The 26,449-nt window shown below is 35.0% G+C and overlaps 1 pseudogene; it reads left to right on the top strand.

The window, feature by feature from the left end:
- LOC122490998 overlaps positions 1-26,449 on the top strand; it is a 90,462-nt pseudogene that overhangs the window by 5,963 nt on the left and 58,050 nt on the right.

The following is a 26,449-nucleotide window of genomic DNA, read 5'->3' as shown; positions in this document are numbered from 1 at the left end:
AGTCATTGCAGGGGAAAAAGGCAGACAGGGAGCTGTTGCTTCCAGGTGGCTAGAGTAGGATGCTCAGGAGGCTATCTGACCCTCAGTGACAGATAAAATAGGGATGACAAAAATAGGACTATGCCTTCATGTCTAAAAGTGGTATCATTTGCATAGCATTTTCAGACTCAGTCCTGCTGAAGATCCTCCTTACAGCCCTGTGAGGGGAGCAGGGCAGGGCTTATTATCTCCATTTGTTAGGTGAAGAAACTGAGGCCCATTAGCATTCTATGACTTTACCAGAGTAGTACAGCTAGGAAGTGGTTGAGCCAGGATGGAACTCCAGAAACTTCCAAGGCCACCTCCATCTTGTTTCTTTGCCCAGGCATCTTTGCACAATTAGCTATTCATCCTATCCTTCTCTTCAAATCAAAGAAACCTATGTTCAGCCCATGAGAGACAGAGAGAGAGAGAGAGAGATGAGAGAGACACCTAGACAACTTCCCAGGATCCTTCCAGTGCCAGGTATCAGTCACTTCACTGGTAACTATAGCCTTCTGAGAACCAACTCAAAAATTTCAGAAATGTTTTCATATCTTTTGCTGATCACTTTGGAAGGTGCAATAATTAGGCCTTTTGATGGGGACCAGAACATCATACTCCATGAGAGATTGTGAATTGTCACAATGCTAAATATTTATGTACTTATTCAAGTATTATGCATCAGGAGTGAGGAGCTTACAATTCAACAGGGAAAACAGGCATGAAATGAATAAGTGCACAATGACTTCGCGGCAACAGTGATATTTACTAAATGGCAATATCCTGGATACTGACTAATATGTGATGAAATTTTTATCCATAAACAAACAAGTTGTAAGAGAAAATCACAGAAGAAAATAAAGCCACTTTTGTAGACAATGTATTTGTGGAGTTTACAGGGGGAAAAAAGTACTTAGGAGAGGCTATAAGCTATAGAAAAAAAAAGCTGAATAAAAGACCCTGTGGTCTCCATCCCACTTGCCCCTTCAGAAAGTAAAGATTTTTCCAGACCCTTCTATCACTCTGGGCAGTTGACTGCCTTACAGCTCAGGTGTGCATTTGCCTGCTTAAATCTGCTGTTCCAAACAGCTTGCCATGCTCTATATATAGAGATGACTTCACCCTCTGTTGGAATGCAGCAGCTGTTCAGCAGTGCAGACTGATATGCTACAAAGACTTAGCCCATATCTAATTGAGCACTTCAATGCTGCAGAGATAGGCGCCTTAGAAATATTTAGATAAAATGCCTTTGGCCAGATGGAAGCTGGCCAGAACACCAAGATAAAATCTTCATCTCACAGGACTTACCGGGGAGTCCTGGTGGGGGGCATCCATGAAGGGAGGTGGGATTAAGAGAGATGCTCTGTCCCATTCACCTCCCACGCTGCATACGTGACATGAAGAATAACAGGGAATAGGAGAAATCAGCATTTTGCTGCTGCTTCCTTCTCCCATGGCAGACCAAACACAGCCCACCCTCTGTGAAAATAATCTGAATGGTAATGATGCCTACATGTCAGGAAGTCTCCCAGTTTTAAGACTCTCCCACAAAACTGTTTTCTCCCCTAACTCCCAGGATTCCAGCCCCGGAAACTGGTTGGCAGGTATAGATAAATTGGGTATTGCCATCCTACTATTTCTAAATGAACTGATTGCTCAAAATACTTTTATAAAATATATTTTTTAAAACTTCATAATATCAGAAAACATTTCAAAAAGTGAAGTTAAAATTACTTTTAAAACGTGAAAGAAAACCCTTGAAAGTCGACAAAAAATTATTATTGATCATTTTACTACCCTAAGTCAAAAATAAAGTAGTAAAGTTTCCCAGTAACTTTTTCTCACATCTCATAAATCTCCTGGTACGTTGTTTCTCAAAGAAACAAGGAAACACTACACAATGAAGAACATGAACAGAGGTAAATGTCATCTGTGAGTGAATGTTGAGAGTCACTCAGAAGAACAAAACCCACTGAACGTTGATAAAAGCACAATGGGCTTCATTATATTAAAAAGGTCTATCGCTATTGACACTAAAGAAAAGTAAACATTTATTTTTTAAAAATTTTTAACGTTTATTTATTTTTGAGAGACAGAGCACGAGTGGGGGAGGGGCAGAGAGAGAGGGAGACACAGAATCCATGGACCATGAGGTCATGACATGAGCTGAAGTTGGATGCTTAACTGACTGAGCTACCCAGGCACCCAGTAAACACTTATTCTATCAGGAATTACTATGATTTTAGGTAAGATAAAAATACCTAACATGTGGATTTTTCAATTAGTAGGAATATATTTTGTGTCCACATATCCTCATGTAGTATTTTTTAGTTCTCACCAAACCCTGTGTGTAATATCATTTCCATTTTAAAGTCAAGGAAAAAACTCAGAAAGGTTAAATGACGTATTCAAAGTCCTGACATTTATTACAGAGTCCAGTTTTCATGCCAGGCTAACTTATTCCAGTGCCCACCTGGCCACCCACTGCCTATTTTTGTATAGCCTATTAGGCTAAATTTCTTCTTTTTTTTTTTAAATTTTTTACATAGTTGAAAAATTCATAGCAGGAGTAGTATCTTATGACACAATTATATTATTTCAGTATTCATAGCTTTATTGAAACACAACCATATATATGTATATATATGTGTGTGTATATATGTATGTATATATGTATATATATAGTCAATGATTGCTTTTGCACCAGGAAAAACTGACCAGGTGTAATAGATAGTGAATAATACATGAAAAAAGCAAAGCAAATAACCATTTTTATGGCTGAAATGAATACTAGGTTCAATAAATATAACATTATTAGGTCTTTTAAGGAAAGAAGAGTAAATGATACTTAGAATTCTTGGAATGTGATAGTGACAAAAATTAATTCCATGCTCAAAACTTGGCCATATGTTATTATAGGAGGTAAGTTCCCCAAAGAAAGCCCATATGCCAAAATAAAGCATTTCCTATTTTAAGTGGATAGATTGGCATGATTCACTACAGCTATATTTTATTACCTTATATCAGCCAAACATTTAGAGACTTAATTTGTCCAAACAAAAATTGTGATTCATGGTCCAAGTTTGAATAGACACATGAAAACATTAAATTAGTGAAAACTCTAAAAATTTAAGAACTATATGCATTTATGTTTACATATTTTCCTTTTGCAAATATTTATAAATCTAGGCTCAAGGTACTGTGTTAGGCAAGGCATCTGATTATGGAATGCCTGCCATGCCATATCAAGAGGTTTGATTTTATGTGATGGTGATGGAGAGCCATTGAAGTCTTCTAAATATTGGGAGTGACTTGGGGATTCTAATAATGAAGCGGTCAGTGGATAAGAGCAGTCTGCAAAGACCGGAGGTATATATGTAAAAGAGAAGAATAAAATGTCACCAAAAATAAAAGACTAGAAAGTTCAAGGATATAATTTGCAATGTCAAATGCAAAGGAAAGTATACAAAGCAGGATTAAAAAATATCCATTGAATTGGTCAATTAGAAGGTCATTCAGTAAGGCCAGTTTGAGGAATGGTGAGGCCAAACATTATACTGTAGTGAATTAAATAGTGAATTTAGAAGAGATTATAGATTATTTTTACCAGAGATTTGGAGGACCAGATGGATAGTCAGTAAGCAAGATCAAAAGATAAAGGGTTTTTGGGTTCATTTTTCTTTCTTCTTCCTATTTTGGATAAGAAATGCTAAAAACAGAGAGGGGGGTGCAAACCATATGAGAGTCTTAAATACAGAGAACAAACTGAAGGTTGCTGGAGCGGGGAGAAGATAAGTGGGTGATGAGCGTTAAGGAGGGCACCTGCTGGGATGAGCACTGGGTCTTATATGTAAGGGATGAATCACTAAGTTTGACTGCTGAAACCATTATTACACTATATACTAACTACCTTGGAATTAAATAAAATTTTTAAAAAAAGAAATGCTCAAACATGTTTATTGACTGAGGAAGATGAGCCAGGAAATTAAAAAAAAAAAATAAAAATGGGGTTAAAGATATCCACTGAAGAAGCTGAATGTCTAATGGAGAATATCTTGGCAGAGCAGGGAGGAGATGGGGCCATAAACACTGAAAGAATTTAGATTTAAACAAAAAGTGGTGTATCCTGCCCTCTGATACTAGCAAGAAGAAGCAAGATTGATGACAGATATAAACTAGTCTGCAAGGCTGTATGTGAAAGTCTATCACAGCTATTGCCTTGGATTTCTAGACGGACAAGGAAGCAGGACCATGGGATGAGAATGAGAGGTAAGAGTTGAATGTGGCTTTTTGAAGACCAGTGATTTTTGTAAAATGTAGACCCTCCTAATGTGCATGCAGGTATTTCTTTCCTCTATTCTCTTGTCACTGTTATTTAAATATCATGTAGGCACCCTAGAATCTGCAAAGTGACTTTCTCAATATGATCTTCAATATCTGTTCCCACTCTATCTGATGCCTCTTCATGACTTTCTTTTGTTTAGTTTTCTCTTACATTATTTTCCACCTTCTGCTCATCATATGTTGTTCCCAAGATTATATAACTTTGAGGAAGTATTTTGTGCATGTAACTCAGTCACCAACCTCAATCACTGTTTAATTCCCTTTGGACATTCTGTTTGGGATTATCGTCATTTTACAAGTGTCTTTTTGTGGTTAGAGGGTTCTTTTTTCAGTTTTATGTGAGATTCAGATTTAAGGACCTTGTTTTTAAGATCTTATCATGAAAAAGTCTTCCATTTTTAACATTATAGTGACCTCTAGAGTAGAAAACTTGAATATCACCAACATAAGAAAATAGTGAGATCACTGTCATAAAGGCTTATTTTCGAAACTCCAATTATCCTCATTAAAGGAGTATGCATTTAGAAAAACACATTTTTACATAGATACAGAATTAAATAATTGAATTTTAATACATATTCACCAAAAGAATCTCTATCACAATATTTTTGGAATAAGATTGTCTTACAATTAAATAGTCCTAGCATTCTATTTCACATTTACAAAGTGTCTCTTCTCTAAAGGAAGCCAAAATCTTAAAAAACAAAACAAGGAAGAAAAATTGTCCATTTTTATAGAGATATAAACAAGGATAGAAAAATGAGGAGTTAGGACAGTCAAGTAGAATCAAGACTGAATAAAATAGACTCAGAGAGCTAAATTGTAGATTGGAGAACATTCTCTGCCTCCATTTCTTTCTAAGTCCCCATTTTCTAAGTAAGAAATTAGAGGCCCCATGAAGTTCTCTGTGGTTTGCAAACTCAGATCTCCAGGCTCCTAGTTCAGTGTCTTCATTGATTAATGCAACTTCTGTTGCTAAAAAGAGAATTGGTGGAAAAGCTACTGAGCTTTCTACTGACAACAAGAGGTGGTCCTAAGACACAGAGATGGTGTACAAGATGTCTAGCATAAGCTTCATGGTTCTCCATGAAAATGCCACTTAACGACAGAAGTAGGACCAATCTTATGCTTCCTAAACTCACTTGCCTGGAGCCATTTTTCCAAGGAGTCCTCAGGTCGTGAGGAGATCACAGAATTGTCATATATACTTCTATGCCAGATGCCCCTGGAATAGATCAGAATACTTCAAGTGCCATTTAGCTAAAGGGCCAAAACATATCATTTTAATATACCAAATATATTCACTTATTCTTCTAATTTAGTCTTTTCAGCAATAAGAAAGATACATATTAATATTTCTGTTTAACAAATACAGGTTTAAAGGAATTAAACAAGGGGCGCCTAGGTGGCTCAGTTAGTTAAGCATCCAATTTCTGCTCAAGTCATGATCTCACAGTTTGTGGGTTTGGCCCTGCATCGGGCTCTGTGCAGACAGCTTAGAGTCTGGAGCTTGCTTCAGAGTCTGTGTCTCCCTCTCTCTCTCTCCCCCTCCCTCCCTCCCTCTTTCTCTCTCTCTCTCTTTCTTTCTCTCAGAAATAGAACATTAAACCAAATTTTAACAAATAAAAAAGAAAGGACTTAAACAATAGGTTCCACACCAATTTGAAATGGTGAAGCTGGTATTTGAACCCAAGTTGTCTCATGTTAAGACTCATTTACACACTCTTCCTTTAGCTGTGAATACCTCTCATTGAGATTACTTCCTCAGGCAAGGCTTATGACTAATGGTGATTTGTTTAGAGGTCAGTTTTGTTTCTTAACAATCTTTCACTTACTATACTTGAAATTGGTCACTAGAAGAATTTAAGCCACTGGGTCATTTGCTGGCCTTGATGGAATACAGGGATGACTATTAATATGAAGCCACTTCCCAAGGGTATACACCAAGGCTGTTCCAGCAGTTTGCCAATAGGAAGCCAGTCTTTCAAAATGATGTCAAACTCAAAGTAAGGCATATTTAAGTAAAGTCACAGAATCCTCCTCTTTCTTTCTCTACAGCCACCAAATACCACACAGGTCATATCCTTGCACCCAGACTGTTGTTTCTCCCCACACACATTTGTACCTTGAAATCGCTCATTACATAGGCTGTGTGGGCAATTAGGGATGCAGAAGCAACCCTGGGCATGACCAGAAGTGGGTGACATGTTTCAACACTCTACCACCTACATTTTTTCTCCTTTTTTCCATATGGATATTATCCAAGGTCTCATAAACCGATGCATTCTGATCCTGACCCCCTACAAAGCCATCTCATAGAAGTTTCAATTAATGTTAAAATGTAAATGGCTGACAACAACATCAACTACTGCTCAACTCAGAAGAATCTATATTTGATAGGTATCAAGTCTTTTAGGCCAATATGTATATCCTAAAAGAGAGATAGAGATAGAGATAGAGATAGAGATAGAGATAGAGATAGAGATAGAGATAGAGATATATAGACATATGTTATGATGATTGTGGCTTTTCTATGGAGATGATAAGACTTACTGACATTTCTGTAGGCAGACTGTCTCCCATCATCTTAATGGGGCACAAGGGTTCTATCCCAATGTTCAGAAGGACAAAAGATCTTATTTCCTAAGCTGAAAGAAGACAGAGCAAATATGAGAATCCACTACTTTCCCTTATATACTTCAGGAAAGAAAGAGAGCAATCCAATGTTTACTGAGTGTCCATTTGTAGGTCATTCATTATAAAAACTTTGCATATATGCTGATTTATTTCATTTTTATCTCCTCTAAAATCCTGTGATAGAGGTATTTTATTCCCATTATAATTTTTTAGAATCAAGCGGGTTTTGAACGTCAGAGTTGGAAATGGAACTCAAAATAGTAATGTCAACTCTATTTTCATTAATGCCACTTACAAGTGAACTCTAAGTTCTCTGTTAATATTCTTACATCATGAAACCCTTTCTAAGAACTATTTCCAGGACACTGGTTCTCAATTCAAACTACCTGGATTCAGTTTCCAGCTATATTGGCATGACTATGGTCAAGGTACTTTGAGCCCCAGGCTTCACATTTGTAAGAAAGGAATGATAATCTTACCTCCCTTACAGGGTGTTGTAAGGATTAACTGAGATAAAGTATGTGAAATGCTTAGCATAGTGGCTCAATTATTTATCTTTTTTGTTTATTTATTTATTTTGAGAGAGAGAGCACAAGCAGGGAAGGGGGAGGCAGGAGAGGGGGACAGGGACAGGGAGAGGGAGAGGGGTGGAGAGAGAGAGAGAGAGAGAGAGAGAGAGAGAGAGAGAGAATGAATCCCAAGCAGGCTCCACACTGTCAGCACAAAGCCCAATGTGAGGCTCTATCCCATGAACTGTAAGACCATCACCTGAGCTGAAATCAAGAGTCAGACACTCAACAGACTGAGACACTCAGGCACCCCATGGCTCAGTAATTTAAATATTATAATCTTTACCACTTAGGTGAGAGATGGTCAATAGTTTTGTTTTGTTTTTTTCTCACATGCCAACTCTGACGGAGTTGAGTAGCTGCAGGAGCACTATGCTAAGAATTCAGAGGAGGTCCTAGACAAAGAGTGCTGTGCCTGATTCTGCCATAGGAACACGATTAGGGCTAAAGGTACCAAGTGTGCAGCAAACAGGTCATTCTGAACCTAGGCGACGCCCAACTCCCCTAGCATTTTGCACAAAATGATACTTAAAAAATGAATGATTGAAGTAAATAGATAAATGAATTAAGGAGTCAATATAAAGCCAACCTAGTATGGATCCATATATTAGCTGAACCAAGTCTCATATTTTCTGACTCCTCTTTCTCAGCTTCTTATTCATAGCTCACAATAGACACTTTCTCTAAAACTTCAGTGGACGTCAGAAGAAAGCTGTTAAAAATATGTGATACCTTTCTTGATATATAGTATAATAGGCCAAGTGGACTCACAGCTCTAAAAATCCTATGACTCTAAGATTGGAACACGTTCTACTTCAATCAGATGCCGCAAGTGGAACCTGTTTGTGGAATGTGGGATGTGGCACCATGCATAGAAGCAGAACTATGTAGTTCACCCTTAGAACATCAAACACATGGCTTGTCTGCAGCAAGTTTAAGCCAGAGTATTGAGTTTTTAATACAAAAATGAAAAACATCTTTTCTACCCTTCAAGCTTTGTTCTCCACCTCTGAGAGGCAGCTACGTTAGTTTTAGAAGCAGGCATATATTTCTCAAAAGAGACAAAAGATCTTTACCCAGAAGATATAGAACCTCAAGATGCATAATGTAAAGACCTTAGATTGAAGGGACCTGGGAAAATAAAGGAAGTTAGACAAGTCTCTTATGAGCAACTTTAGAGAAAATGATTGAAAATGCTATATAAAAAAGGGGATCTAGCAATAAACTGGACTGTTAGGATAAAAAACAAATCAATAGACTACAGCTTTAGTTGCTCTTTTTACTTCTTTTTCCAAGACTAGGAAAAACCAAATTGCTATCCATATTGTCCCTTGTACTGTGTGCATACACTGGGAGGGGAAAGGGGTTATGGGAGGAGGCTAAGGTTCAAGAGAGCAGAATGCAAAAGAATCAATAGGGATGGAAGTGATCCATCCAGGAAAGACAATACATACACTTTTGAAACCGGATCTGGAGTACAAAGAGAAAGGAAAGCATATTGTGTGACCATGAGCCTCATAAAACAGAAAACCTAGAGCCACATTTCATTACCGACTGAATAGACAGACCATCTCCCAAGACTCAGAGGCTATTTTGCAATAAATAAATGTGCCCCCAATACTAAACATCCACTTTTTAGAGAACATCTGTAGCATTAAGTTTCCATGGAGCACACTTTGGGAACCATTGGTATCTTGTGATACAAATGTGGTATTGAATTTCTAGTGATATGTGAGTATAACTACTATTTGTATACTTTTTATGGCTTACCATCCATTATCATGTGCTTTTGCTCATTTAATTCTCAAAATTCTTATTCGATATTAAAATATTCATTTCAAATATGGAGAAACAAAAACTGAGAAAGGTTAAGTAATTTGCCCAAAGTTTCACAAGTAATTACAGGCAGAGCCAGGACTCAGGTCTAGAGCTTTAGATTTAAGTCCCATACTATTTCCAGCAGTGATGACAGTAACTAAGCAGGAAAAGGTTTAGGGCATATATAGCAGCTTTCTTCTAAGGAGCCTAAAGATGTTATGGGTACAGTCTCATTAATGTCTCAACATTTCAGAAGGGAGGCAAGAAATTATTGTATTTCCATTTTGCAGCAGCCATTCTTCTGTTTCTCTTCACATTAGACCCCAAACAGCATTTGCTGTTCCTTCAAGAATGCACAATCTACAGAACCAATTAAACTGAATGATGCTTTGGTCTACCACATATAGATTGAGCTGAAATCCCCTGAATGGCTGAAACAAGAAGTGGACGAATTTGTGACTCATGCTGATGTTATTGACAACATTCACCTACCGAAGGGACACAGCCCTGACCTGCTTTAATTAGCAGAGTAAGATCCTGCCTCTGTCGTCAAGGTTCTCCAGGAGGAGAAAGAGTTCAGTCAGCTACCTTTTAAATGATCTTAATAAGAACAACAGTTATAATTCTTTAAAGATCAGCAACAAAGATCCTTAGGAAAATAAAACCCAAACAGAATTGGTCCACCAACATTTGAGGATTGTGCACCTGATAACCACATGTGCAACAAAAGCCAATCAGATTCATCTGTGTATTTGGTCAAGCTGCTTCTCAGCCCTAGACCCACTCTCCCCCTCTTTAAAATAAGAATTCTAATAATTATTTACCTCATGGAGCTGTGAAGACTAAGTGGGAATATATATCGTATCCAGTAAATGTTAGGACCCCCTTTGTTTCATGTTTCTCCACACATGGGCTCAACATCTGAGATATCATCACTGAATTACAGCTAAATACCTCGATATGATGATGAGTTTTGCTTCCAACAGAGGCTGAATGAACTAAAACACTGCACGTTCCGGGTGGGGGGGACGGTTTACAGTGGTGGTGATGATACTTTTTCATTCTAATTTTTAGGAGAGACTGTGGCCTCTGAAAAGATTTTATAATCCCTCAGTGCTTTATGTCTAAGATTCTTTAGGTTTCTGAAAGCTATGAGTGTTTGTATCTAAATAAGAATCTGGGGGCGCCTGGGTGGCACAGTCGGTCGAGCGTCTGACTTCAGCCAGGTCACGATCTCGCGGTCCGTGAGTTCGAGCCCCGCGTCGGGCTCTGGGCTGATGGCTCAGAGCCTGGAGCCTGTTTCCGATTCTGTGTCTCCCTCTCTCTCTGCCCCTCCCCCGTTCATGCTCTGTCTCTCTCTGTTCCAAAAATAAATAAACGTTGAAAAAAATTTAAAAATAATAAATAAATAAATAAATAAATAAATAAATAAATAAATAAGAGTCTGAAGCTAGCCTAGAGATTCTGAACCTTAAGGAATCAGTTTTCTTCTGTTTAATCTCCATTGGGAACAGAGGAGCCCAGGAAACGTTTGCAGAATATTCTCTTTCCCTGATAGTGCAAAAAGAGACAGAAAAATCAGCAACATGATCTTGAAACCTGAAGAATGACCTTTAGGAAATGTCAAAGTGAGAGTTGCACAGTCACTGTGCAAAGATGGGTACTGTTTTGAGTAGGGCTATTTTCCCCCCAAAGCATACTTTGAAATATGAGTTAAAGCAAGGAGTTTGTGATCATAAAAATTTTATGCCAAGAGCATAGCATTCAAGGCTAAAAGTGCTGAGAATGATAGAAAGTTTAAAATAGAATTATGTGTTTCTTAGGTGTCAAGATACATAAGTTTCCATCTGATCACATAGATGGTATAGTTTCAAAATGTCTGTAAAATGGATTCTATACCATTTCCAAACTTCAGAATTTCATATTTTTATTAACCAGTGAGGTTGTATATGAAAAGAAAAAAACAAGTATGATTCTGGGTCTTTCTGTGACATATCGTATATATTTAACATACTTTTCTAAACAGCAATTGTCTCAATTCAAAGGAGTTAGGATCCTATACAGATGCTATAGCATCGTATCTTTTATTCCTTTGGTAATATTAGAAATTGATCAGTACTTAGAATTAATGTCTAAAGATTTTCTTTTACTTTTTATTTATATATTATTCAGCTTTCAAGAATAAAGAAAACATTGCTGTTTCTGCCTACCTTAGCCCCTACAAATGAAATTTTAAATATAAGGAAATATTTCAAAATATACAAATAGAGGTGATGTCAATTTGTGAGGTGATTGCTTCAGTGGGAATAGACTCTTCTTACACCTCAAGTCATGACGTGATACTTATTCCTGACTGAAGTCCCTGGAAATTAAATAGTGTCAATCTCTGAAGGTGAAGAACAAATACAAGGAAAGGGTCTTCAAACCCAGTAGGGAAGGGAGGAGAGTGTAAATTCCAAAATATCCCTTTTTTCATTTTTAATTCTGTTCCTGTTTGGTCAAAAGTCAAAGGCATTTTTCCTACATGTTTACAGTTTCTAAAATGAAGAAGAATGAGATCAATTCTCTTTCCTTTAATTATAACAGTGTAAAGCTGCACATTCACAGTGATCTTTATATGGTCAGAAGCCAGAGAAATCACTTCTGATGCAGGAGTATTTATCGTAAGCAAATTTTAAGTCTTATTTCTGTGAACGCTGAGGGTTAAAAGAATTTCAAACCAATAAGCATACAGATCCCTAATTAAAAGTTAATATTAATCAGAATAATGAACTGGGTGTCCATGGGCACAGCATGGACTTCTCTAATTCTCAGTTTCTCCACCCTTATTTTTATTTATTTTTATTTTTTACATTTGTTTATTTTGAGAGACAGAGCACAAGTGGGGAGGGGCAGAGAAAAGGAGACAAAATCCAAAGCAGGCTCCAGGCTTTGAGCTGTCATCACAGAGCCCAATGCAGGGCTTGAAGTCACAAACTGTGAGATTATGACCTGAGCCAAAGTCAGATGCTTAACCCACTTAGCCACCAGGTGCCCCTCAGTTTGTCCATCTTTAAAAAGAGTTCCCACTGGGTGGTTCTAAGTACTCAAGTGACTGTACCATTTCACATTACCACCAGCATCACATGAACGGCAGTCACTATGTGTCCTCACAGCACTTGGTAATGTCAAATTGTTTTGTTGTTGGTGTCAGCCATTCTAGTAGGCCGTGAGTGGTTTCTCATCGTGGTTTTAATTTGCACGTCCCTAATTAATGACAACGTTGGGCATCTTTTATGTACTTATTTGCCATACTTGCATCTTCATTGCTGAAGTGTCTGTTTAAATCTTTTGTCCATTTTTAAATTGGGTTACTTGTTTTCCTCTTATTGAATCTTCATCCTCCTCACATCTGCCGTCTCATATCTTCTGCTCAGTGTTCTATAATGTGGTTCTTTCTTTTTTTTTATTGACTACAAGGAATTCATTAGATATTCTAAGTACTAAAATCTTTAAATATCTTCTCATAGGCTCTGATTTTTTTTTCATGTTTGTAAGGTATATTTTGATACAGTTGAAAACATAATTTAATTTATCAGTTTTTTCCCTTGTGGTTTCTAGTTTTTATATAATATTTAAAAACTATTTTTTCTATGCCAAATCAAAAAAATATTTTCTTCTAGTAAGTGATGAATCACGGGAATCTACTCCCGAAGCCAAGAGCACACTGTATACACTGTATGTTAGCTAACTTGACAATAAATTATATAATAAACCATTAAAGCACTAAAAAAATATTTTCTTCTAAAAGTTTGAGCTCTTTGTTTTCACATTTTATTGTTTAAATCAGCTAGATATTTTTTATGTTGGAAGGTAGAAAATTAATCGTAATTTTTTCCACATAAATAACCAGTTGTCACAAGCTCTATTCATTTGGCTCCATTCACAACTGAACTACTATCCTTTCTCTGTCACATAGCATTTCTAGGTATCTCTCTCCTGATAAATTTTTCTATGACTATTTCAAAATTACATAGTCTCAATTGCTATGGCTTTCTATTCATCCTTACTTATATCTTTAAAATCACACTGACTTCATTGATCTTTAGACCATAAGGTTCCCTTGAAAATTTTATTATAGATGAAACTGCCTAAAGTTATATTGTTTATCTTGGATATTAATTTCTGAACTTTTAATTTTGAAATATCTTTATATTTACAAAAATGTTGCAAAATTAGTACAAAGAATTCTCATAAGTTCACCCATATTCTCCAAATGTTAACATTTACCATATTTTCTCTCGTCTGCTCTCTTTATGTGTGTGCACGTGTGTGTGTGTGTGTGTGTGTTTGTATATAATCTCCACAAATACACACTGATTTCTCAACTGTTTGAGACATAATGTATATTTATACCTAAATATTTCAGCATTTCTTTCTAAAAAATGGTACTTTCTATTATGTGGCCACAGGATAATTGTCAAAATTAAAAATTGACATTAATATTGTATAATTACCTCAATTTCATACTTTGTTCAAATTTCAACAATTGTTCCATTAATATATTTTATGAAAAATGTATTAATGTATGGAATAGTTCCAGTTTTTTTGATCTGGTATCCAATGGATTTAGTTGCCATGTCTCCCTAATCTCTTCTAAGTTTATATATATTTTATATACATATTTTTAAGTTACATATATGTTATATATATGTATATATATTTTATACATATAAGTTATATATATGTTATATATACATTATGTATATTATGTATCTTAAGTTTTATATATTTTACATATTAAGTTATATATATGTATATATACATATACATTGGCCTTCTATATTTGGCCTTCTATAATTTCTCTCAGGAATATCCTATAATTATCAGTGAAAAGGTCATGCATGTTTTGTTAAAATTATTCCTAAGAATTTCTTGGGTGTTTTGATAGTATTTTAAGTAGACTTTTAAATATAATTTTTATTTTCTAATTGGTTGCTGTTAAATGTATTGTAATAATTTATTTTTATATGGCCTTGATAAGTTCACTTATTAGTTCTAGTAGTTGTTTCACAGATTCCTGAGAACTTTCTATTTAAATGTCCTGTCATCTCTAAGGGGACAGTTTCACTCATTCCTTCCTCATCTTTATGACCTTAAGTGTTCTGGTTGCCTTATTCAAACATCAAGCATCTCTAGCTCCATCTACATGAGAGGAGTGAAAACAGACATCCCTTCAGGTTCATGGTAATGTTGTATATTCAAATCTGGTGTGTCCTCACGTGTATTTAGCACAGGAATTATGGTTTTAATTGGATCCAAAAGCTAAAATTTCTGTGTAGGATATTTATTTAAAACCACATAAGAAATGCTATGCTCTATCAAATCCTTTGGGAAGAATTCTCAAGAGAATTACATTTCCTGCTGTGTGCTTTATCTCTTTCACCATATAAAAAATGGGACTTTTCCTTCTGGAGTGTTTTAAGATCTCTGACATCTAGTTTAGAAAGTGATGAACGTGCAACTTCAGTAATATCTTGCTTTAGTCGCGGGAAACATCAATTGACAGAGCTCTGCCTGTGATGTTCATACAAGCGCACTCTATCATAGCCACATTTTTCTGTTAAAATTTGGATTTGGTCCTGTCACTTGACTTGTGGAGAATGGGCTATCTTGTTTCAAAAATATCTTTTCCAACAATCAGTCATCATTAGTGGAAACATCTTTTTTTTCTCCCTGCCTCATCCTGTGTAATAATTCAATAAGCATACTTTCTCAATCACATCTTTGTTGTCTTTTCCCCACTTATTCTGCTTTGCTCTGATTTTTCATTTTAGTATAGCTGCTCCCAATTCTGCTGCCTTTGAAAAATTGACATAAAGCTTCCTTCCTTCTATGCTTTCATTCTCTTCACTTGGCAAACCAAGGATCCTGAAATCTAGAACAGAAACTTTCATTTCCATTTGGAAAAAGGCTGCCTATGAATATCTATAGATGTGTCATGATAAACAAGAGAGGCATTTGGGGAAACGTCCATTAGCCAAGTTTCTCTTATAACACACTATAGAATACTACAGAGGTCTCGGGCTTCGACAGAGGTGGACCTGGGTTTTCACACCAATTTGGCTATTTAAATATGTGGCTTTAAAGAAAGTTTCCTTTGAGTTCTGGGTATCAAGTTCCTTACATATTTAACAGTATTTACCTAAGATAATAAATGCTAAGTATTAGCCCCACCTCCTCCAAAAAGTTGGTTTCTAGACTATGCTGTTTCTAGACTATTACAGACTTTCCTTTAACAATGAGGTAGATTTTCTCCATTATTAAATATGTGAAAGAAGTTAGCCTACAAGACAGCCACATTTAGGGAATTATGCAGTCTTTTTAGCAGGGTTTACTTCAGACATTTGTGGACATGTAGGTGGCTGATAAATCATGTAATAATCATATATAATTAAAGGTGTATTCTATGTCAAGAACAGTATAATGCCCATTAGCTAGATAAGCAGATCTGTAGGTACATAGGTAGATACACAGGTAGGTGATTGGTTGGTCGGTCAGTCGGTAGGTAGATAGATAGATAGATAGATAGATAGATAGATAGATGAAAGAAAGAAGAAAGAAAGAAAGAAAGAAAGAAAGAAAGAAAGAAAGAAAGAAAGAAAGAAAGAATAAGATCACAGAATTTGAAAACTGAAAAAGAACCTTAAATAATTTCTAATTCAACCCCTGATTGACAGATGAAGAGGGAAGAGATAAAGCTGAATTTGTAAGAACCCAGTTCTCCCAGATTTCACTCTTCTGCTATTTCCACTATACCACTAGGTACTCTGTAAATATTTCCATAGAATCCTGCAGTCAAATACCACTAAAGAATTTACAATCCTTTGCAACTATTTGTACAATACAGAACAGTGAAAGAATTTAAATTAGAAAGTCTCCTTATAGAAGATCATTGCAGATTCCTTGCTTTTTCGATAGAGCATAGCATTTTGCCTGTACTATGTACACACCTGAATTTGACTCCCTTTTTATAATTGTGAGTGGGACAATAAATGGTCTTTAGCTAAAAATTGGATTTCCTTCTTAAAATCATTCAAGCACACACAATCAACGTGTTGAAAGTAATAAGTACACTCACTTATCGAGTAAAATTCCCAAGGTATATAACCTTCTACAGGCCGGTATGTTAAGCCTTTCAACAAAGTTTATTAACATTCTTAAAATACTAGAAGGAGAAAAAAATCTCCCTTATTTCAGATTCTACTAAAATATACTTAATATCAACTATGTTTCAGGGATTGTAAAGGGCTCTTTCACATATATAGTCTTAACTAATTTATAACTCTGAAGGGCTAGTGGAATTTATATTTAACTGATGCTGAAATTAAGGTTCATAAAATTAGGTTACTTATCTACAGGCATATGTGTGTGTGTGTATATATGTATGATATACAAGCATATATATATGAGATATACAAGCATATATATGTGTATATATATGTATATATATGTGTTGTGTGTATATATACACATATGCATGTATGTATGTATGTATATATAAGATGGCAAGGCTTCCAGCCTGAATCTCAGTTCCAAGTGCAATGTGTTATACTATAAATGCCTCAGAAAGCCTCTTGGGTTCTTTGTTTATTCATTTGTTTTTTACCAAGAAAAAGTGATATTAAACAATGTTCAGCAAAATGGAAATAAATCAAATATAATGCTATTACTTTGGCATAACATTTCTATTTGTGTGTGTGTGCATGTGTATTCCCCAATAATATTTAACTAAAATTCATGATTTTATGCAGGCCTAATCCAAGTATCTGCTAATTTTTATTATCATTTTGACTTATTGAACATGTTACCTTGTTTTTGCAAATGCTTTTTGCTATTTTTATGGCCGCATAATATTTAATCACTTTGTTAGACAATGATTTATTCCATATTCCATTCATATTGGAAATTTAATACAGATATAAATAATTTTAATAGCTTCTCTAGTTTTGTTTAAACATTTTTGTAATACATTTCCACTAACTAGACTCCTGAGTTGAGAATGCATTTTTTTGTCTCTTTATATGTACTGATGTAATGTTCTCAAAAAGGATGATATAAATTTGCACTATATGATTGACTGATATTGCTCTAATATTTATAACACTGGAGGAATGCTTTAAAAAATAACCTAATATAAGAATAGCATTATGTTTTAATTTGAATAATTTTATTTATGATAAGTTTATATATTGCTTCTTGAGTAGATGTCTTCATCTGCTCTAGCATTAATTGAAATAGACTAAGCAATAGCAGAGATAGCAGAATGGTACCCAAATTGAGTATAGAAGACATTTGTGAGCAAATTATTGACATTCTTCTTTTTTACAATTAAATACGGCAATGGACCTGCCGTAACTCTGATTCAGGCAAGAGCTGAACTGTATTCAGTATATTTCATTTAATTATTAATACTAGCATGGGTAAACTATGGCATAAGTGCTCAAGAAAAACCTTTTTAACCTGGAAAATGTCTGGTAAAATGGAAAATACTTTACCAAACACTTTTGTTATAGGCATTAATTTTATTAATCAAATATTAATTCATGTAGGTCACAAAGTACAAGGCACTTTCCTTTTTAATAGGCTGTGACATACTACTAGTATTACAGTTATTTATGTACATGGTAGTTCCTCTATATGATTCTAGCATTTGTTAGACCAGAGACTCCATAATGCTCATTTTTAACCATAACTGAATTTGAATTTTTCACAAATCATAATGTCAAATTTATTAACAAGTTATTATGTATTGGTCTTGACCAGTTGCACATTGGAAAAGTCCATTTATGAATGTGCTTAATAACCATAAATCCTATCAGATGAAAAATAAGAGTCTATTGCAAATCACTCATTTCAGGTAAATATTTGTTTACAAACTAGAAATGATCCAAATTTCATATATGTCTTTAAAAATATAATATTTAAAGGCAGAACTCATAAAATAGAAAGAAGTCTTCATAAAACATAACTTAAGATATTATCTTGAAAAAGAATATCAATACCAGATTCTGACATATAACAATTATAATATTATAATGTTATTTGTATTAGGGGATAAAAAGACACCAGAGGAAATGCCACAAAGTGATAATGCCTTTAAAGTATGAGAGTTCAAAACAATCCTAAAATTCATATGGAACCAGAAAAGACCCCGGATAGCCAAAGCAATCCTGAAAAAGAAAACCAAACCTGGAGGCAACACAGTCCCAGACTTCAGGCTGTATTACAAAGGTGTAATCATCAAGACGGTATGGTACTGAAACAGAAACAGATGCTCAGATCAATGGAACAGAATAGAGAACCCAGAAATAGACCAGCAAACATATGGCCAACTAATCTTTGACAAAGCAGAAAAGAATATCCAATGGAATAAAGACCGTCTCTTCAGCAAATGGTGCTGGGGAAACTGGACAGTGACATGCAGAAAAATGAACCTGGACCACTTTCTGATATCATACACAAAAATAAACTCAAATGGATGAAAGACCTAAACGTAAGACAGAAAGCCATCAAAATTGTAGGGGAGAAAGCAGGCAAAAATCTCTTTGACCTCGGCTGCAGCAAATTCTTACTCAACATGTCTCCAGAGGCAAAGGAAACAAAAGCAGAAATGAACTACTGGGACCTCATCAAAATAAAAAGCTTCTGCACAGCAGAGGAAACAATCAGCAAAACTAAAAGGCAACTGACGGAATGGGTTAGTATCCAAAATCTATAAAGAATTTACCAAAGTCAACACCTGAAAAACAAATAATCCAGTGAAGAAATGGGCAAAAGACATGAATAGATACTTCTCCAAAGAAGACATCCAGATGGCTAACAGGCACATGAAAAAATGACTCATCATCAGGGAAAAACAAATGAAAACCACAATGAGATACCACCCCATGCCAGTCAGAATGGCTAAAATTAATAACTCAGGCAATAACAGATGTTGGTGAGGATGCATAGAAAGATCTCTTTTGCACTGCTGGTAGGAATGCAAACTGGTGCAGCCACTCTGAAAAACAGTATGGAGGTTCCTCAAGAAATTAAAAATATAACTACCCTACAACCCGAGTAGCAATTGCACTACTAGGTATTTATCCAAGGGATACAGGTGTGCTGTTTCAAAGGAGCACATGCACCCCAATGTTTATAGCAACACTATCAACAATAGCCAAAGTATGGAAAGAGCCCAAATGTCCATCGATGGATGAATGGATAAAGAAGATGTGGTATATATATACAATGGAGTATTACTCAGCAATCAAAAAGAATGAAATCTTGCCATTTGCAACTACGTGGATGGAACTAGAATGTATTAGACTAAGCAAAATTAGCCAGTCAGAGAAAGACAAATATCATATGACTTCACTCATATGAGGAATTTAAGATACAAAACAGATGAACATAAGTGAAGGGAAGCAAAAATAATATAAAAACAGAGAGGGGAACAAAACATGAGAGACTCTTAAATACAGAGAACAAACTGAGGATTACTGGAGGGGTTGTGGGAGGGGGGATGGGGCAAATGGGTAAGGGGCATTAGGGAGGACACTTTTGGGGATGGGCACTGGGTGTTATACATAGGAGATAAATCACTGGAATTTACTTCTGAAATCAGCATATCATTATATGTTAACTAATTTGGATGTAAATTTTTTAAAAAGTGTGAGCGTTCAGAGGATTTACAATATTCTACATCTGTACATTTGAAATTCTTTTAGTCAATGTGTTATTTTATGATTAGGAAATAAAAACATGCAAATTTAGAAGAAGAGATGAATAAAAACTAGCATGTATCTTGAGGATTTTAACAAAATATTTTGTCACAGTCAATAAAAGTATTAGTTTTATATTTATGCTTGGTGATACTATTTTTCCTACCTAAATCCAAGGTCTTAAAACTGTATTATAACACCCTATTATTAAGAATTTTGTTTTAAGAGGTAGCATATTTACTACTTTTTAAAAGTACCAACTGTCTGGGGCACGTGGGTGGTTCAGTCGGTTAAGTGTCTGACTCTTGGTTTTGGCTCAGATCATGATCTCACAGCTTCTTGACAGTGTAGAGCCTTCTTGGGATTCTCGGTCTCCCTCTCTCTCTGCCCCTTCCCTGCTCATGCTGTCTCTGTCCCTCTTAAAATAAATAAACTTTAAAAAATAGGTCTCTAAAAAAAGTGCCAACAGTCTGATTTTTATAAAAAAGTCATGTCACATTCGTCGATCTATTAGGTAAGAGGCTCTCTCTTTTTGGTTTCAGAACCCCTTGACACTCTTAAAAATTGAGAGTCCCAGAGAGCAATATCTTATATAAATTTTTTCTACTGGGTATTTTCTAGTCCAAGTCACAATAGAAATTATTAAATTTTTAATTATAAATTAATTTGAAAATAACAGTCCAAGCCTAGTTCATGTTAGCCAACATAGGATAATTTAAAAATATAAATATTTTGCAAAAAAAAATCAATACAAACAGTGAAATTATTCCGTAATTTTGCAAGTCTTTTTAATGAAGTCTGGCATAATAGAAAAATATCTGGATTCTCTTATCTGCTTCTGCAATCAATGTACTGTGATATGTTTTTGTTTTAAGTATGAAGAAAGTCTAGCTGCACACAGGTATGTAGTTGAAAAAAGGAAAAAAAATTATCACAGTTTTTTCAGGTAACTGTGAATATTTTTCTTTGGTCCTGCACCCAAATCAATGAGTGATAGTTTATTAAAAATTAGTTGCTATGTAGAATCTGAAACCATAGCAATGAATTCTTTGTTTTCCATTGACATTAAAATACATTGGCCTATTTTGCACTTGGAGTGGATATTTTACCCATTCATAATTATGCATTGGTCATTTGGAAAATATCAGTTCACAGCTTTATGCAAATCTCCCAAATGTTGACACATTGCATTATACAATATAAACAATTCGCATTAGTATCATCACTAATCTCATAAACGTCTTTAAGCAGAATCAGCCTTGTGCGAGTGTAGGCTGCACAGTGGTAGAGGGCCCCACACTCAGAAACTTCCTGGGTTTGATTTAATAGTGTCCTGCTATTGCCATCTTGAAATTTTTAATAATTTTATCTTTGAACTTGTGTTTTATAAGTGAAGCCCAATTAGATAACAAAAGCAGAAGGGATACATGCAATATATAATATGTCAGCCATTCCTTATTGCCTCATATACATACATTGCATACAATGCTCAAAATTCACAAAGCTCTGGGGTGCCCACAGCATGGGAATTCAGCAAGATTCAAAGTGCAAAGTAAGCTTGTAAGCCTATGATGAAGTTGGGGTGCTAACGGCCCTGAGAAACCACACTCTACAATCAAATCAGAATTTGCTTTGAATGCAGAAAGAAGGTAGTGCTTTCTAAGAAAGATGAAGCACCTAGGAACTCTATCATATCCTTTGTCATTGGTGTTCCTTTCTTGTGATAGCCAACCATTTTCCCTGAAAATGATGACAGTAAGAAAATGAAAGATCAAGCAGCCCATAGTCCCTTTTCTTTTCAGTCCTTTGTTGGTCACAAATAAGCTGAAGACTGTGTTCACAGAACATACAAATGCCTCAGAGTTTTACATCATTTCTACTCTTCTGTAATGACAAAAATATGCCCATATCAACCATGAAATACAAATTGTGCAATTTTTGTGATTTTGCATATGAATCAAATGTTCTCAGATTTGTATATAAACCTGCCATTGTACAATATAAAGGGTAAAATTCATGTTAATAACCTAAAATTTCACTTCCTTTACTTAGAACAGCATTAAGTAGCAAATAAAAAATATCATGACAAGCAAAAAATAAGAGAAACTATGGAAGAAGGAAAAAAGCTTTCTATGTTAGTACCCTTAAGGGCACTTTTTTTTTTGCTCTTTCAACAAGGACCCCACATTTTCATTTTGCACTGGGGCCTATATTGAAAAGCTATCAAGTTTGTGGTGGCAGATACATGTTTTCAAAATTCTGATTTGTAACTTGAAAGCTCAAATTTTATCATTGGCCAAAAATACTGTCAGTTGTTTTCCTTCAAGTGGCAGGCTCACTTCATTCTTTCTCAAGAAAATGTCTGCCAAATACTCAAGTCTGGATAACCATAATTTCTTTCAAGCAAAAAATAGTATTTCATTAAAAAAAAAGTTCTCAACATTGCGCAATGAGTCATCCACTGCCCTTTGGTATGTAGCAGAAATGCTTTATGCACACTTTGTCACATACAGTGTTAAAAAAAAATGCGTACTCAAGAATTGAGATTAAACAAAATTAAAATTCTTGTGACACCTGGGTGACTCAGGCGGTTAAGCATCTGACTCTTGATCTCAGCTCAGGTCATGATCTCAGGGTTGTGAGATCAAGTCCCACATCAGGCTCCCCGCTGACAGCATGGGGACTGCTTGGAATTCACTCTCTGCCCCTCTCTCACTCACATGCACATGTGCCCTCTCACTTTCAAAACAAATAAAATTAAAAAAAAAATTGTTACTGCTCCATCCAAGGCATCTGTAAGTGAAACTTCCCCCTTTCCTGTACCTGCATTGCAATGAACAATACAGTGTCTACCAGAACAGTTTATTGCCACTACTTTGGTTCATGCTAAGACTCCACTTAGCATGGTTTGCCTGCTATGGCATATGCATCACCTGTGCAAAGGCAGACATAGTTTAAAAAATGGTAAATAATTTCTTATTATTAGAAAAATAATTTTGAACATGTGGACCTCTAAAAAGGGTCTCTGGATCCCCAGGTGTTCATTTACTACACTTTGAGAATCACTCCACTATCTGATTTATTGCGATGAGGAAAATGGCATATGTTCTCTGAAATGCAATTTGTATTTAAAACAAGAAATAAAGCTTTACTAAATATTTAATATACTATTGAACACCAGTACCCTCATTTTGGCATGTCAAATGATTATGTATCATACATTATACGTTATATCCTAAGGGAGGAAAAAGGGTTCCTCAACCCAAAGGGGTTTACTGTGGTGACCTTACTCCCTTATTCGCTTATATTTTGATTTATGATATCAAGTGGATTTGCCAATTATATTATGTGTTTTAACGAGGCTAATCCCCACAAAAAGGGTCAAATGACTTTTAAATATTTCTGCCAAGAAACAAGAGGCTAAAAATAATACAGAAAACACAAGCAAACCTAAAATGACACAGCTGGCGCTTGTACTCCCAAAGTGAGCTCATCATCGGTCATGCTATTAGATTAAAATCAGCGATGAACTGATCAAATGTGACAAGAAATCAGTCAAAAATGTTCAAAAGTATCAAAAAGGCAACTGGATAATGAATGATGAATCCAACCCTAAAAATGTATATTATATTTGAGATTTTAAAGATAGTAACACCTGTATATACATGCATTAGTGAATATTATTAAAAATTAAATTATGTAAATGAAGATAAAGGATGTCAATGATGACAGTGCATTAAGAACTATAAATTATTATTAATCCAGTTCTATACACATGAGATTCATAAAGAAGAAAGGAGCGTACTCCAAACTAATAATAACTAAAAAAAAAAAAAACACAAAAGGCTGGTATATCAATATTAATATTAGACAAGACAGAATTTAAAGAAATTAGTAGAAATAAAGAGGAAAATAAAATCATGATAAAAGAGAAGTCCACCAAGAAGTTATAATAATCATAACTGTGCATCACTGAACATTTAGTCCTGAAATGCATGAAGCAAAATTAATACTATGGAGAAACTGACAAATCCACAATGTGGGAAATTTTTTTCTTCCTTTTTTTTTGAAACTGATAGATAAGCTAAAAATAATTAAGGACATGGGGAAAGTGATCAATTCTATTAATAAGCAAATGTTAATAAATTAAATTAGACATATTTTTCTACTCAGCATTCTTAATTATGGGTATTCTTTTACATATAATCAAGAAAAATTAGGGGTGCCTGGATAGCTCAGTCAGCTAAGCATGTGACTTCAGCTCAGGTCATGATCTCATGGTTTGTGAGTTCAAGTTCCACATTGGGTGCACTGCTTAAGGTGAACACGAGCCCCACTTCATGTGAGCTCTGCTTCTCTCTCTCTCTCTCCCCCTTGCTCACTTTTGCCATCTCTCTTTCACAAAAAAAAAAAAAAAAATAGAAACCTAAAAGAACAAAAAAGCATACAGGCAACTATTAAAAATAGATTTATATTCTTACAATATTCTTAAGAAAAAATAAAGATAGGACAATGCTTATACCTTAATATGTATATGCAAAAACTCATACCCATACATATCAATTAAATGTGTTTAAAAATTGATTTATAAAGGATGTGCTAACTAAACTATTGGGAGTAGTTACCTGGAGAAAAAATAAAGAAAAATATTTACACTTTACTTACATGCATGTATACTGTTTGAATTTTTTCTTTTTTTTTTTTTTAATAAATTTTTTTTCAACGTTTTTATTTATTTTTGGGACAGAGAGAGACAGAGCATAAACGGGGGAGGGCAGAGAGAGAGGGAGACACAGAATCGGAAACAGGCTCCAGGCTCTGAGCCATCAGCCCAGAGCCCGACGCGGGGCTCGAACTCACGGACCGCGAGATCGTGACCTGGCTGAAGTCGGACGCTTTAACCGACTGCGCCACCCAGGCGCCCCCTGTTTGAATTTTTTCAAGACAAGAAGGTATTTAAATATTACTTCATAATAGAGATACAGAAAGAGAGAGAACATAGACCAATCCTGATGTAGCAGCAGGCTGCTACAGCAGAAACAGATAGGAAGCTCTATATCGGTGAGAGTGTGGGGAAAGGTGTTTTCATCAGCTGTGGAAATGTAATGATGTAATAGAAAAAAATCTGTTAGTACTGATGATGACTTATGATCTAAACGTTTTCTGGTCAATGATCATAACTTATGATCATAAGTTAGTACTGACTTATGATCTAAAAGTTTTCTGGTCAATGCTGCATATCAAGCTGTGTTAAACTCATTTGTTATACACACAAAAGTAAAACTCAATTAATAAAAGACCACAATTGATGTGAGTCATACAAAGAGAGTTTGTACAATTGTTAAGCGTATATAGTTCTACCATAAATGCATTTTGAGAGTGTAGAGTAGGGAAGTGTTCTCCTGAGAAATGGAATGCCTCAGATATCATAATACATAAACATGATGAAATTTGGACTGATGCTGCTTTTCTTCCCAATAAATATTCCTTTAGCAGGAATTACTCATTGCTCTGAAGATGCGTGATGAGATTCTAAAAATATAGGGTTTTACTCTCAGTTGATTAAATGTACATGAATCATTTTGAAAGAATTTGAATGGTTAATATAAGAAAAGACTATTAATGGTAAAACCTTCAATGAATATTTACAAGGCCAAGAAGAAATGTCTCCAGTACCAGTGGTATAGGATGGTTGGTATTAGATTCAAAACACCTTGTAAAGAAACACACTTTTGCCTGAAGCATGAAAACAATCATCAGGAAACCTGCCACAAAGAGTGATCCAGAAAAGAGAAATTTGTAATATCACTTAGAATATTTACTTGGCTTCAATTCAGTATTGTCTAATTTAAAATGTAATAAACCAGCAGCAAAGAGCTAGGTAATTATTTTATTAATATTATTATACCAAAATAACTATTTATAATTGCTTATATTATGAGGACTATCTAGAGAATAATCTTGAATAAAACATCAAAGATATTTTACAGAAAGAATTGAAGAATGTGAGAAAATGAAATAATTGTTTTCTTCAATATGCAGAACAGGAAAAAACATTAATGAAAACTCCAGAAGAAAAAGAAAATAAGTTTTAGTACATTAGTATAAGCAAAAGTCATTCTTCAAAGTACATTCATAGACCAATTATCAGTGTTAGTAAGGACAATAAACCATAATGACAACTAGCATGTGAAGAAAGAAACACTATCTTATAAACAGAAACAATGTCAGTGTATAACCCCAATATATAGGGTTTTTAATGTTTACTTTTTAATTTTTTAATATGAAATTTACTGTCAAATTGGTTTCCATACA

Source organism: Prionailurus bengalensis, chromosome C2, assembly GCF_016509475.1.
Source record: "Prionailurus bengalensis isolate Pbe53 chromosome C2, Fcat_Pben_1.1_paternal_pri, whole genome shotgun sequence".
Lineage (NCBI taxonomy): Eukaryota > Metazoa > Chordata > Mammalia > Carnivora > Felidae > Prionailurus > Prionailurus bengalensis.
The sequence above is the reverse complement of the archived record's forward strand: the minus strand, read 5'-3'. Positions and strand labels throughout refer to the sequence as shown.